The following is a 15804-nucleotide window of genomic DNA, read 5'->3' on the forward strand; positions in this document are numbered from 1 at the left end:
AGTTTTAATATAATATACTGTGTATTTAACACATTTAAATTTAATATTACTGTATTTAAAGGGTAGTGTTGTGCTCGAGACCACACTATCCGAGACCAAGACTTGTCTGAGACCAGAGCCTACCGAAACCGAGTCAAGACCAAGACCGAGACCGAGACAAGCCAAGACGGTGACAAGACCAAAACCATAAAAATCAATTTTAAAAACCATGATAAGGTTGAACAGTTAAAGTGCATTGGTATTATTTTCTTCTTAATACATTTGACAGCCAAAAACACAGGTGTCTTCAATTCATTCAAAGCACAACATGCATGGCGTGCTGGAGCCTATCCCAGCTAACTCTGGGCGAGAGGCGCGGTAAACCCTGAACTGGTCGCCAGCCAATCGCAGGCCACATACAAACAAACAACAATTCACACTCAGATTCACACCTATGGGCAATTTAGAGTCTTCATTTAACCTACCATACATGTTTATGGGGTGTGGGTGGAAACCGGAGTACACAGAGAAAGCCCATGCAGGGACAGGGAGAACACTTGAACCCGGGTCCTCAGAACTGTGAGGCAGACATGCTAACCAGTCGTCCATTGTGCCATTACATGCAAAATCTCAAATATATGCTTAATTCTTGCAAAAAATAAATAAATCTGAAGAATAAATAAATATGAAGAAGAGCTTGGAGAAGAGACATTTAGGCACCTAAACATGCACGGTGGTCTCAAGTGTCAAGTCGAGACATGCAAATCCCGACTCAAGTCACAGGTCCTACACTTTGAGTTTCGAGTCCTTTCGAGTCATTTTAACAACAAAATAAAAATATATTTTAATATATATAATATAGGCGGCACGTGCCTGACTGGTTAGCACGTCCGCCTGACAGTTCTGAGGACCCGGATTCAAATCCGGTCTCGGCTGTGTGGAGTTTGTATGTTCTCACCGTGCCTGCGTGGGTTTTCTCTGAGTACTCCAGTTACCTTCCACTTGCCAAAAACATGCACGGTAGGTTAATTGAACTCTAAATTGTCCGTAGGTATGAATTTGAGGGCGCATGGTTGTTTGTTTCTATGTGCCCTGCGATTGTCTGGCAACCAGTTTAGGGTGTACTCCGCCCTCTTGCCCAGAGATGGGATAGGCTCCATGGATGGATGGTTGCTGGAAAAAAAAAAAAAAAACACGGAGGGATTGAGGCGGCACGGTGCACGACTGGTTAGAGCGTCAGCCTCACAGTTCTGAGGACCCGGGTTCAATCCCCGGCCCCACCTGTGTGGAGTTCGCATGCGTGGGTTTTCCCCCGTGCCTGCGTGGGTTTTCTCCGGGCACTCCGGTTTCATCCCACATCCCAAAAACATGCATTAATTGGAGACTCTAAATTGCCCGTAGGCATGATTGTGAGTGCGAATGGTTGCTTGTTTCTATGTGCCCTGCGATTGGCTGGCAACCAGTTCAGAGTGTACCCCGCCTCCTGCCCGATGACAGCTGGGATAGGTTCCAGCACGCCCGCGACCCTAGTGAGGAGAAGCAGCTCAGAAAATGGATGGATGGAGGGATTGGAATTCAAGTTTAAACCAAATTTTTTATTCACACAGGACATTCATATTAGATATCTTACACTGTCACAACCGGAAATGAACACACAAACATGTTTTACAAAATTTTATTGGCCTTTCATACTAAATAAAACAAGAAAACAACTTTTCATTCAAATGAAGAGGTCGCTCTTTAAATCTTCCTCTTTATTCATTTACGTTGTGCGAAACCACATTAAATCACCACCCAAACACACCAAAAATGCAAAGAATACAGTTATGAAGCTGGGATAAGCACCAGCATACCTGCGACCATAGTGAGGATAAGCGGTGTAGAAAATAAATGGATGGATGGATAATATTTATATTTAATTAATATGTGTATATTATATACTGCCTTTATATATTTAATGTTTTAAAATCCATGTTTATTTATCAAAACAAAATTTGATAAAGAAGTCCTTTGAACCGCGGCACGGTGGCCGACTGGTTAGAGCGTCAGCCTCACAGTTCTGAGGACCCGGGTTCATTCCCCGGCCCCGCCTGTGTGGAGTTTGCATGTTCTCCCCGTGCCTGCGTGGGTTTTCTCCGGCACTCCGGTTTCCTCCCACATCCCAAAAACATGCATTAATTGGAGACTCTAAATTGCCCGTAGGCATGACTGTGAGTGCGAATGGTTGTTTGTTTCTATGTGCCCTCCGATTGGCTGGCAACCAGTTCAGGGTGTACCCCGCCTCCTGCCCGATGACAGCTGGGATAGGCTCCAGCACGCCCGCGACCCTAGTGAGGAGAAGCGGCTCAGAAAATGGATGGATGGATGGAAGTGCTTTGAACCTTTACAAGAAAACTTAGGGGGCGACTCAAAATTTCAAAGCCAATCAACAAAGGGGGCTTCTTTATTGCCCCTTCAAAGCCGATTGGTAATAGGTTTTCCGTTATTCTATGAAAATCCTATCCTATGACTTGCTTTTCTCACTTTATTTCTGAAGTGATATTAAACAGACCTGTTACAAATAAAAATTTGCATCCAGTGGTGCTGCAATTAGTAATCGAGTATTCTAATGACAATTCTTTCAGAATAATCAAGTATAAGGAAAATATATATGTTTGCTTAGGTAAAGAGCAATTAGGAATACATGTGAAAATTAGACATTTTGGTTAATAATGAACGCCTAATTGGTTTCCTCTTTTACATAATCAACAGTAATTTTCTTAAATTCACATTGTGCATATAGCAGGAAACTGCATTTTCTTTTCTGCAAGCATTTCTAGTGAGGCAATTTCAAGCACAAATAAAAATAGACCAGTTTAAACTTGGCATTTCTTGTGAGTATCAAAAACATAAGGCATTAATTTAAAAAAAGACAAACACAAGTTGGTGATCTTGCTCTAATCGTACAATTTTATCCAACTGTGGTATCTAAGTCGGAACATAAGGAGGCACTATGTAAAAATATTTCGTCAAAAAGAGGCGAAGAAAAGACACGAATAAGAATGTAGTTTCATGTCGAATAGATGCCAGCTGTGTGCTGATCGATCGGTAAATAAAGTGAATAAAAAAAGAAATACGGTACAAGACTGATTCTTGAGAACACTATACTGACTAAACCAGACTGTAATGTTCAGGAAGCCCAAACAGCGCACGGCTGGCCTGCCATGTAACTATTTGCGTGATCGCTCACAAAGCTGCCCGCGACCCTACTGAGGATAAGCAGTAAAGAAAATGGATGGATGGTGGATGGATGGTCGCCTTCTGAACAGAACCAAGAGGTTAGAGCATATTACTCCAATTCTAAAGTCTTTACACTGGCTTCCAGTCAACTTTAGAATATATTTTAAAGTTCTGCTACTGGTCTATAAATCACTAAACGGTTTAGATCCTGAATACATGAATGAAATGCTCATAAAATATAAACCCAGTAGGGCTCTGAGATCGGCAGACTCAGGTCAAATCGTGGAGCACAGAGTCCAAAGCAAACATGGTGAAGCACCATTTAGCTATTATGCTGCACACAAATGGAATAAGTTGCCAACAGAAGTGACGTCAGCCCCAAGTGTGCATGTTTTTAAGTTCAGGTTAAAAACTCTACTTTTTTCCCATGCTTTTTAGAGCATTTCCACTTTTAAATGGTATTTCTTGCACTGTACGCTGTTTTAATTGTATTTCCTTTCTCTCTGTTTTAAATGTTTATAAGCTGTTTTTTTAATGCTTTTAATCATGTAAAGCACATTGAGTTACCTTGCGTATGAAATGCGCTATATAAATAAATTTGTTTAGCTTTGCTTTGCTTAATGCTAACGAAAACAAGCATACGTGACGTCAAGCCGTGCGATTCCCACAATGCAATGTGGATTATTATTATTTATATATATTTTTTTGCAATAATTAACGTCCTTATTGTTACGTTAAATGTCGTTTCTGTGTATGTTAAAAGTGGGTCTTGGAATATATATATATATATATACCTTATGACACTTTAGCTGTCACATTTATTGTTGATTTATGTTTTACAGTTTTTTTTCCGTTTTGTTTTTGTTTTTTGTTTTGTTTTGTTTTTTTCAAATGAAACCATTACTTTAGGTAGTGTGGGAAAGGACCTTTTGGTCCTAACTACACGTTAGCAATAATGGTACCAGACATTTTGACCTAATAAACAATAGTTCGTACCTTCAGCATTATGTGATCACTTATCTTTTTTCTGTAGTAAATTAGTAAGTGTCACTTATAGCTATTGAAAGAGGAAGCTACAACGTGTTGGTTTCTCAGTGTTTTGGTCAAAGTAGCAAGTCTTTTCAAGTCAATAGATTCAAATCCAAATAAAGTCACCAGTCGTTGCTATGCAAGTCCAAGTCGAGTTGCAAGTCTTTTCACATATTGTCAAGTCGAGTCTGAAGTCATCAAATACATGACTTGAGTCTGACTCGAGTCCAAGTTGTGACTCAAGTCAACACTTCTGGTTCGGTGGCTGTGATGTTTTATTTTGAAGAACCGGATAAAAAGCAGTTCCTTTTCACGTCAGTCACTACACCATGAATGGTGTAGACATGACGGGGTGGATTATTATCACATTCATTCTATTTCAATGTATTTATAGTTTTTGCTAAGCACTTCTCCTTATCAGAATCAGAATCATCTTTATTTGCCAAGTATGTCCAAAACACACAAGGAATTTGTCTCCGGTAGTTGGAGCCGCTCTAGTACAACAGACAGTCAATTTACAGAACACTTTGGAGACATAAAGACATTGACAAAAAACAATTGTGCAAAAAGATGCAGAGTCCTCTAGCACTTAGAGCAGTTCGAATGACTAATATTGCAATAGTCCGGTGCAATGACCATTGTGCAAACCGCATACACTTCAAGGAGTGTATGCGGTTTAAAGTGACGAATAGTGCGATAATCTGGGACAATGTTGGTTGTGCAAATGTTACAGACACACTCAATCAGTGTGTAAATTATCACACTAATGAAGTTGAAGAATAGCATATCAGTGCTAGTCTCGATCACTCTCAAGGGAAAATTGTGTGGTCCAAATACAAGACAAGACCAAGACTTTTGGGAGTCGAGTCCGAGACAAGACCTCGAGACCACATTTTGAAGGTCTTGGTCTTGTCTCGTGTTACAACACTATAAAAGGGGCCTGTCAGAACAGGGAGACGTAGCCTACATTTGCTTTCATCTTGATGTACAGTACATTATACTCTCCTCCAAGCTTCAAAGACGTGGGTTCAAAGCTGGGCTCCGGCCTTCCTGTGTGGAGTTTGAATGTTCTTTTGCCTGTATTGGTTTTCGCCAGGTACTCTGGTTTCCTTCCACATTCCAAAATCATCCATGGTAGGTTAATTGAAGACTCTAAATTGTCTGAAAGTGTGAATGTTTGTTTGTCTATACCATATGTACCCTGGCTCTCGCGCAGTCAGCTGGAATAGACTCCAGCACACTGTCCGTGACCCTAGTGAAGATGTGCAGTATAGATGGATCAATGAATATGAGACAAATAGTTAGTTTTGATTCTATATTATTATAGTATTTGAATCTGCATCTAATACACAACAGAAGACATCACTTTTTGTATGAGTTAATTTTTTCATGTGAGCAAAAAGATACAGGTACGGGTGACTGAAAATGTAACAGTGGTGTAACCTATATAAAAAAAACTGTCTATGGATGAAAAACAAGTAATTGTGAAAATGAGAGAAGGTGAAAAATCAATCAGAGCCATTGCACAAAGAAACCACAGGTGTATCTAGTTAGATGTCGAATGGGTAGATCAAGGAAAACAGCAGCAGTTGATGACCGAAAATTTAAGCCGTAAAGAAAGACCATTAAAGAACTCTTAGTGACATGAACAACCTTGAGAGGGCAGTAGTGACTGCATCATAATCAACTATTTGCGGAAGACATAAAAGTAAAGAGGCTATACAAGAAAAGGGAAAGCAGCAACAAGAATAGGAAGGTCAGACTGGGATATCCCCAAAAACCTCAGAGGCTAGATAAAATAAATAAATAAATAAATATGGACCAATGAAAACAAAGATTAACTTCCCCAAAAATGATGAAAAGGCCTGGTTTTGTTATGTCAGTAGTTTCCGGCAAAACATTTGTTTATGATCATGACTACTGTAGATGAGTGTCGGTGCAGTGCCATACTGGATCTGGTTGGTCACTGTCCCACTTGGCCCCAAACCAAGTGAACTGTAAATGTGAAAACATAAGATACATATTTGTCGGTTTTGTTTGGAACGTGTCAGCCCTTGCACAAAGTTGTGTCCATCCATCCATCCATTTTCTGAGCCGCTTCTCCTCACTAGGGTCGCGGGCGTGCTGGAGCCTATCCCAGCTGTCATCGGGCAGGAGGCGGGGTACACCCTGAACTGGTTGCCAGCCAATCGCAGGGCACATAGAAACTAACAACCATTCGCACTCACAGTCATGCCTACGGGCAATTTAGAGTCTCCAATTAATGCATGTTTTTGGGATGTGGGAGGAAACCGGAGTGCCCGGAGAAAACCCACGCAGGCACGGGGAGAACATGCAAACTCCACACAGGCGGGGACGGGGATTGAACCCCGCACCTCAGAACTGTGAGGCTGACGCTCTAACCAGTCGGCCACCGTGCCGCCACAAAGTTGTGTAGTTCTTGCATAATCACTGCTGACTAGCAAACCAACAGTGGAAGACTGTAAATCCCTTTTTCTATTCTATTCTATTTATTCTATTCTATTCTATTCTATGATTCACTCAAATGACTCATGCAGGAACACAAATACATTTTGAACAGGTTTTCCATCCATTTTATTTATGCAGTGCCAACTCAAAGTTCATACTTCCGTGTAATATTATATAATTGAGTTGGTGAAACTAATCTTTATTAAATACATCCAAAATAAAATGTGGGCAAATTAAATTTTCAATTAACCTACCATGCATGTTTTTGGAGTGTGGGAGGAAGTACCTGGAGAAAACCCATGCAGAGTAGGCTATTAGTCACGAATAAGTCACAGGTTTTGTCCACATGATGTCACTAGACAGTTAAAAGTCGATTCCATGGCTGACTTTTTGGTCAGTTTTATTTATCAGATAGTGTAGGCCTTCACATTCCACTATGATTGTAACAACCTGCTTTCACTTAGCGTTCAGCCCACCCTGCTTGTTCGTGAGCAATGAAAAGGTAATAAAGAATACATGGCCATGAACTGAATATTGATGTGAGAAAGTGCACTGGCCTTACTTAATTAAGGCTGACCGTGGCTTGTGCAGCCCCCTACAGTAGGACGCTCAGGCTTCCATGGAGAAGCACTGACGGCTGAGAATTATTAACAGGACAATTTTACCAGAAGGAGAGCCAGAGAGTGGGTAAAATCACATTTTAATGCCAATAAACCTCGTTGGATTGGATTGAGGCAGTGAAAATGTGGGGTGGACAGGGGGTGGGGAGTGATGATGACAGATGGTGAGCATCAGACAGAGATATAGGGAGGGGGAGCAGGGGCTGGCTGGGAAAACATTCTTTTATCACGTCTTAAATTATAATCTTGTCATATCTTGTTATAAAATTGAAATTGCTACGAACACTTTACTCTTTTAAAGTGTAATCACACAACTCTAAAGTTTTGGGAACAAAGGTGTGCCACGTGTCTCTCTCTCTCTCTCTCTGTCTCTTTCTCTCTCTCTCTCTCTCTCTGTCATTTAAAAAAGAAATAAAATATAACAAAGTCTCCTTGAGGAGCATCACAAAGCCACTCAGACTCTACTCCACTACTTCTCAGTGTCTTTCCAAACAGAAACAGAAGACACACTATTGATTACTACTGGCACGTCTTTCCTAAGGGGACTATTGTGTGACTACTACTCAGACACCACAGGAGATAAAAATTTCATAAAATACAGTATGCTGATGGTAACAAATACAAGCTCAGGCAAGGCTTTCATATCATAGACATGGGAGTATTGTTTGCTCATTAGAGAGATTTTTCCATTTATGTCAGCAGGTGCAGTGTCTCCCGATCCTATATATTAAAATTGGTCTGGGACTCTATCTCTCTGTCTGACTTTCAATTGACCTCAACACAGCAAGGGCTCACATTCCACATTCGGCTTTTACCTTTTTACAGTGCTGTGCAAAAAAAAAAAAAAAAGTTTGGTATAACTTTTCACAGCAGTCATTTTGACACAGATAAAATTGTAAATCGTAGGACATATACAATTTAGGGTCACAACTGACTTCCCCAAAAACCTATTAGAGACACCATGCTTGTTTCACAGAAAAAGTCACACAGTAAAACTTCCATCCATCCATTTTCTGAGCCGCTTCTCCTCACTAGGGTCACGGGCGTGCTCGAGCCTATCCCACCTATCATCGGGCAGGAGGTGGGGCACACCCTGAACTGGTTGCCAGCCAATCGCAGGGCACATACAAACGAACAACCATTCGCACTCACATTCACACCTACGGGCAATTTAGAGTTTTCAATTAACCTACCATGCATGTTTTTGGGATGTGGGAGGAAACCAGAGTGCCCGGAGAAAGCCCACGCAGTCACGGGGAGAACATGCAAACACCACACAGGCGGGGCCGGGGTTTGAACCCCAGTCCTCAGAACTGTGAGGCTGACGCTCTAACCAGTCGTCCACCGTGCCGCCACAGCAAAACTTGGAGGGTTAAAATTTCAGGGTTAAATCTTTGGGAGGTGATTTTTCCTCCCAAAGTGTAATTTTAACATTTCAAATTTTTTTAGATTTGCGGTGCCAATTTGTAAATATATTTACAAATGTAAAAAAAGTAACCTTTAGCTGCAACTATAGTTATTAGCTAAAGGTTGCTTTTTTTCATCAATTTGTTTCTGCCCACATTGTAACAATAGTTTCATGGGTGTTTTTCCTTTGTGAAACCAGGACTGTGTGTTGTATGATGAATCATTCGAGAACACAATTTTTGTTGAGTTAGGTCTGACAGCTGTTTTTAACTAATTTTAGGGTGCGGAATCCAAAACTGATCTCAGTTTTTCACTATCACGTCAAGTTTTTTGACCTACAGAGCCATTCATTCATTCATTTTCAACACCGCTTATCCTGGTTAGGGTCGCGCGGTGCTGAAGCCTATCCCAGCTGACTTTGGGCAAAAGGCGGACTACACCCTGAAATGGTCGCCAGTCAGTCGCAGGGCACATATAGACACGGACAACCATTCGCACTCACACTATAGAGCCATGTTTTCTTAAAAAATGTGAAAAATGCTGTACTTAACAGATACTGTATGTGCTTGTTTTATAAAACTTTTCAAATATCGACATACAATGAAATATGAGAAACAGGCATGACTGCAATGTTTATTGGCCGACTGGTTAGAGCGTCTGCCTCACAGTTCTGAGGACCGGGGTTCAATCCCCGGCCCCGCCTGTGTGGAGTTTGCATGTTCTCCCCGTGTCTGCGTGGGTTTTCTCCAGGCACTCCGGTTTCCTAACACATCCCAAAAACATGTGTGGTAGGTTAATTGACGACTCTAAATTGCCCGTAGGTGTGTATGTGAGTGCGAGTGGTTGTTTGTTTGTATGTGCCCTGCGATTGGCTGGCAACCAGTTCAGGGTGTACCCCGCCTCCTGCCCGATGATAGCTGGTATAGGCTCCAGCACGCCCGCGACCCTAGTGAGGAGAAGCGGCTCAGAAAATAGATGGATGGATGGATGTTTTACAAAGGCAGCACGGTGTGCGGCCGGTTAGCACATCTGCCTCGCAGTTCTGAGGACCGGGGTTCAAATCCCGGTGTGGAGTTTGCATGTTCTCCCCGTGTCTGCGTGGGTTTTCTCTGGGTACTCCCACATCCCAAAAACATGCGTGGTAGGTTAATTGTCCTCTGTGAGTCTAAATTTCCCATAGGTGTGAATGTGAGTGCCAATGGTTGTTATCTTGTATGTGCCCTGGGATTGGCTGGCGACCAGTTCAGGGTGTACCCCGCCTCTCGCCCGAAGATAGCTGGGATAGGCTCCAGCACACGCGCGACCCTAGTGAGAATAAGCGGTACAGAAAATGGATGGATGTTTTACAAAGGATATGGCACAAATCTTCTTAATTCCTACTATGCTAGCTTTCTGTTTGCAGATATTGATAGTACTGACTTATTGGGAGCTGCACACACCTCTCACCGCACTGTTTCAATTGTGACTGCACAAACAATTTGCCACATAGCTGTAGATGAGTCCAATCGTAATCAGCTGGCAAGTCCTACTCCAGCTAATCAGTGGAATTGTCCTTATCCGGAGGGGAAGCTGTGGAGAAAAAAACTCGACGTGCTAGAAAAAACCTGACTGCAATTTTGGAATCAGCATGCCAATTTTAGTTTTAATCAGCATAAAAATGTAACTCCGAAATTGTTTTTGCATTTTCGTCGTCCCATGCGCAATGTTTGTGTCTGAATTTAATGTTCAAACTGTGCATATTGGTACAGTGGATTAAACCTTTTTTTTAAACATAGTACAGTACAGTACATTTGTTAAGAATGGTTCAGTTTTATTTAACTTTTCATTTACTTACATTTGCATTTCATCTTTTAGAACTCTTTGAAACATTTATTTTGGCACAATTTTTATTTAACTTATGTGCAATTGATTTTAATGTAATAATTATTTAAGTACAACCAGTTAAGGGTGTACCCTGCCTCCTGCCCGATGTTAGCTGGAATATGCTCCAGCACGCCCACGACCCTAGTGAGGAGAAGCGGCTCAGAAAATGGATGGATGGATTATTTAAGTACATTTTTTTCCCCTATTTTTAAGCGCAGTCTTTAACATTCAAACTATGCATAATGTTACAGTGGCTTACAATAATACTATATATATGTCCCCGGGAGGAGACCCCGGGGACGACCCAGGACACGCTGGAGAGACTACATCCTTCGACTGGCCTGGGAACGCCTCAGGATCCCCCCGGAAGAACTGGAGGAAGTGGGTGGGGAGAGGGAAGTCTGGGCATCCCTGCTAAAGCTACTGCCCCCGCGACCCGACCTCGGATAAGCGGGAGAAAATGGATGGATGGATGGATATGTGCTTTTAGGAATAAAACCTCTGCCTTTTTATTAATACAGGTCAGCTATGCTATTGTATTTTAATGTTGGTCATGATGGGGGTGCTTGGCGAGAGGAGTATTTTTGAGGTGGTACTTGGTGTAAAACTTTGAGAACCACTGGTCCAGTGGGTCGTGGTCGCCATTCCCCTAACTCATCCATGTTACATGAGTTATGGTCATTACAGCTTAGCAAATAGAACAAATTTGCCGGAACAGTTTCACTGTTCCACAGTGGAGTTTTTAAGCTGCCACTGAGGTTCTTTGTATTCCAATGGATATTTTTTGAAAATTTCTGTCGGTCAGAACAAAGTTTTAAAGGAGAGTGACAGAAAAACATGAAAGCAAGAGACAGTGAAAAGATAACTTAATAATATAGGAAGAGAAGACAACAAAAGACAGGACACTCGCTGATGAGGAAAGTAAATCATTATATGCCTAGTTCGATGACACATTAAATTTCAGTGTTGTATGCGGCAGTAGTGCTACACCATGTGAAGGAAGGACAGGACAATATAGGACAGGACAAGGACAGCATGTAGGACAGAGGTCGTGGACCCGGCTGTACATGGTGGGAGTGGCTTTGTAAATTTTAGCGCGTCATCCTTTTCCATGTAAGCCTCTCTCTTGCTTCCTCCTCTTGAACACCAACTGCCCTCCTGTATTCCCTCACGACGTCCATCAACCTTCCCCACATTCAGTTCTAGGCTTTGTGTTTTCCTCTTCTCTTTCTGCCAAAGAACCCGCTTTCCACCTCCTTCTTCTTTGACCCACAGTAGCTGAATTTCCAACGGCGCCCTGCAGGTTGACGGCGCCGGTGGCGGACGTTGTTAACCCGGGCCACGACCGATTCGTTATGGAATTCTCTGGATGAACGCTCATATTTGTTTGGCAAAGTTTTAAGACGGATGCCCTTCCTGACGCAACCCTCTGCATTTATCCGGGCTTGGGACCGGCCTACAGTTTGCACTGGCTTGTGCCCACCATAGGGCTGCATTAACAACAACAAATAATACAGAAGGCAAAATTTTACTTTTACATTTACAATATAATATTGTTATTGTCAGATGGCACTCTACCGAGGCAGAGGAATCAAAGATGTAGGTTCAGCATGTTGAAGAAGGGTGACCAGCGAGCTGTCTAATTATGTAATACATTTTTTCATTCCACAGATATTTTTTCTATGCAAATATTCGATGATGAGACTTAACCAGTGATTAATATTTATATTGTTTATTTTTCCAGTTTAGTAAAATTATTTTCTTAGCGATAACTAACGTAACGAGTATTGAATGTGAATATTTGTTTGAGAGGTCGATTATGCTTAAGTCATCGAGTATGCACAATCTTTGGAAAAGTGGAATCCTGGAGTTCAAAATATTCGAGACCTTCTGCATAACCGAAGTCCAAAAGCATTGAATTAATATGCATTCCCATGTAACACTACAATAGGTGTCTGGGGTATTTTCAGTGCATTGCGTGCATATATTAGATGAAGAGAAGCACATGTTATGCATACTGTATTGAGTAAAGTGTGTTGTATGGAACACTTTATATTGTATAAACTTTAAATTAGTATTCTTTTTTTTTATGTCAACCTAAACGTATTGTTACATATCTGTATCCAGTAAGTACGGTCAGCAGACATAGAAAGGTCTTCTTCCCATTTAGTGATGGTAAGTGCATTGATATCGTATATGAGATTAATTTATAAACTTTTGAGATTGTTTTTTTTTTATTTGTAGGAGAAGCTTCACTATTTGCTTAACAAACTCCAACAATCAAAGGGTGCTGGGATTGAGCGCTGTGCATTCTTCAAAATGTGGATTTTTGTCCTGTGTTGTACTCCTGTTATTAAAACACCACATGGTATCTACAGTAGAACCTTTATAATTGCTGAGATCACGTCCATCACTGTGCCTGAACAATGTTACTTTCAGGTATCAGCAAGTAAGTGCACAAAAGCTTTACTTGTTGTACTTTTTAAACTTGCAAATCACTCCACAGACAGATAAACAAGCACAATTAAAACAAATGTAAGAACAGGAAAAGGATTAGGGAACAAAGTGAAATCTAATATAGACTAGTGAGCCTTAGACAGGTTGGAGAAGAAGGGAAAGTGCTTTGCAAACAAACACAAAAGCAGATAAATGAGATTAAAATTAATCTAAGAGACAAAACTGAATTATAATCCTAAAGAAGAGGAAAGATAGTGTTGAACAGAATTCATCTTTGTTTTTCGAGCATGTGCAGGAGACAGTTTATCTGAGCAGGGAAACACAGTGGTCTGTCATGGCAAGGGGCGAGGTCATGTAATGTCGTGTAAGTAATCTGCCCAATCTTGTCATTGATTCTTGATTTTACTGGACACCTGAGGAGCCAATGACTAGTTATGGCCGCTGGGGACATTGATGGAGGCATGTATAGAAGGAATTAATGAAGAAGTAGACCAATGAACAGAAATGACGAGGAACCATGTATAGTGAGAACACCGCAAAAAAAAATAATTTTAAATCTATCGCATAGTATGAGTGATAGCCGTGTAGCACTGGAGATGTATATATAGACAACTGAGGAAAGGAAACTCCCAGAGCACAATCTTGTATCATATGTATCTTGAATCTCTGAGAATGAAATTGCCTTGGTGCACCGCAGATAGTGTACCTTTGAATAATCATCTCAGAAAGGAACAGTCGTGTTTCATCAGAGTGACCAAAGAAGTAAATTCTTAAATAATAATAATAATCTTTTTATCCTTGCGATTCGCTGGCAACTAGTTCAGGTGATATCCTGCCTCTCACCCAAGTTTAACTATGTTCAAGCTCATCCATGAACTCTCTTTTAATCAGTCACATTTGATGTAGAAACGTGTATGAAATTTTTAATAATAATGTCGACACAATGGACTGCATTTACACACCGTTCATAAGAGCAAATGGTGGCCTGGGGGTCAGATCCGGCCCACCACATCCTTTTATGTGGCCCGCGAAAGCAAATCAAAATTGCTCATTGTGTTCTGGTGTAATACCAGAACCAATCCCCCTTTGAAAAGAAATGTAAGAGTTGAAAAACATGTTTTTATAGGCTTCTGATTTCAAAACTGGCTATTCATCAATGTGTTGTGTATATTGTATGTAATTACAGTATAGGAGGTAATCTTTCATTTATATGGGTTCACAGTTGTAGCAGCCCTCCGAGGGAAGTCATAACTACGATGTGGCCCGTGACAAAAATTTGTTTGACACCCCTGCTCTAAATTTTCCATAGCTGTCACTGTAAGTGTCAATGATTGTTTTTATTTTTGTGCGCTGCAATTGGTTGCAAACAACAGTCAGCTCGGATCGGCTCCAGCTTAGCCATCAGCCTAATTAGGACAAGTGGTGTAGAAAATGGATCCATCCATCCATCCATTTTCTGAGCCGCTTCTCCTCACTAGGTTCGAGGGCGTGCTGGAGCCAATCCCAGCTGTCATCGGGCAGGAGGCGGGGTACACCCTGAACTGGTTGCCAGCCAATCGCAGGACACATACAAACAAACAACCATTCGCACTCACAGTCACACCTACGGGCAATTTTAGAGTCTCCAATTAATGCATGTTTTTGGGATGTGGGAGGAAACCGGAGTGCCCGGAGAAAACCCACGCAGGCACGGGGAGAACATGCAAACTCCACACAGGCGGGGCCGGGGATTGAACCCGGGGTCTTCAGAACTGTGAGGCTGACGCTCTAACCAGTCGGTCACCGTGCCGCCTAGAAAATGGATAAATGAGTCAATTAAATACCATTATATATAAATTGTTGAATTACTCTTTTTAAGTTTAATAAATCTTAAGCAATCCCACGTATTTCTTTTCTTATTTTATTTTCATTCATTTTCTTTATTTTTAAAACTAATTTAAGTAAATCCTTACCAATTTATTGAGAAAACAGTCCCAGTATTATTCTTGGAATTTCCTGACATGAGTTAAATGGATGAAATTATTTTGTTTTCACTAGTGAACCAATGCTTTCTTTTTTTTTTTTTTTTTAACATTGTTTGCCACCTTACAAATATTTGGAGTACGATAAATAGCTTTACATTTTGGTGTTGAGTAAAACCAATTAAATTTTTGATGAATGAAGTTAAGATTATCTCTGCGATGAACCAAACAATGTTAATTACATATATTTACCACGAGAATACAGTTATTCAGAGAATATGGTACATTACGTTTAGCTTAAATTCGAATGACACTAAGAACAGTACAGCAAAGACTTCTGCCAATGCAGAATAATCATAAACTTGTCATGTCTCATTTTTTGAAAATATTGATGTGACTGACAATATCTAGTTTCGCATGCGCAGTTGTACCCAGTTGTACCCGGTTGTACCCGGTAGGTGGGTCAAGCAAAGTTTTGTGGAAATCAGGTAATGATTTTTTTGAATAATACTAATCTTCCTTCCATCCATCCATCCATTTTCTGAGCCGCTTCTCCTCACTAGGGTCGCGGGCGTGCTGGAGCCTATCCCAGCTGTCATCGGGCAAGGGGCGGGGTACACCCTGAACTGGTTGCCAGCCAATCGCAGGACACATAGAAACAAACAACCATTCGCACTCACAGTCATGCCTACGGGCAATTTAGAGTCTCCAATTAATGCATGTTTTTGGGATGTGGGAGGAAACCGGAGTGCCCGGAGAAAACCCACGCAGGCACGGGGAGAACATGCAAACTCCACACA

The sequence above is a fragment of the Phyllopteryx taeniolatus genome, chromosome 5 (assembly GCF_024500385.1).
Source record: "Phyllopteryx taeniolatus isolate TA_2022b chromosome 5, UOR_Ptae_1.2, whole genome shotgun sequence".
In the NCBI taxonomy this organism is placed as follows: Eukaryota; Metazoa; Chordata; class Actinopteri; order Syngnathiformes; family Syngnathidae; genus Phyllopteryx; species Phyllopteryx taeniolatus.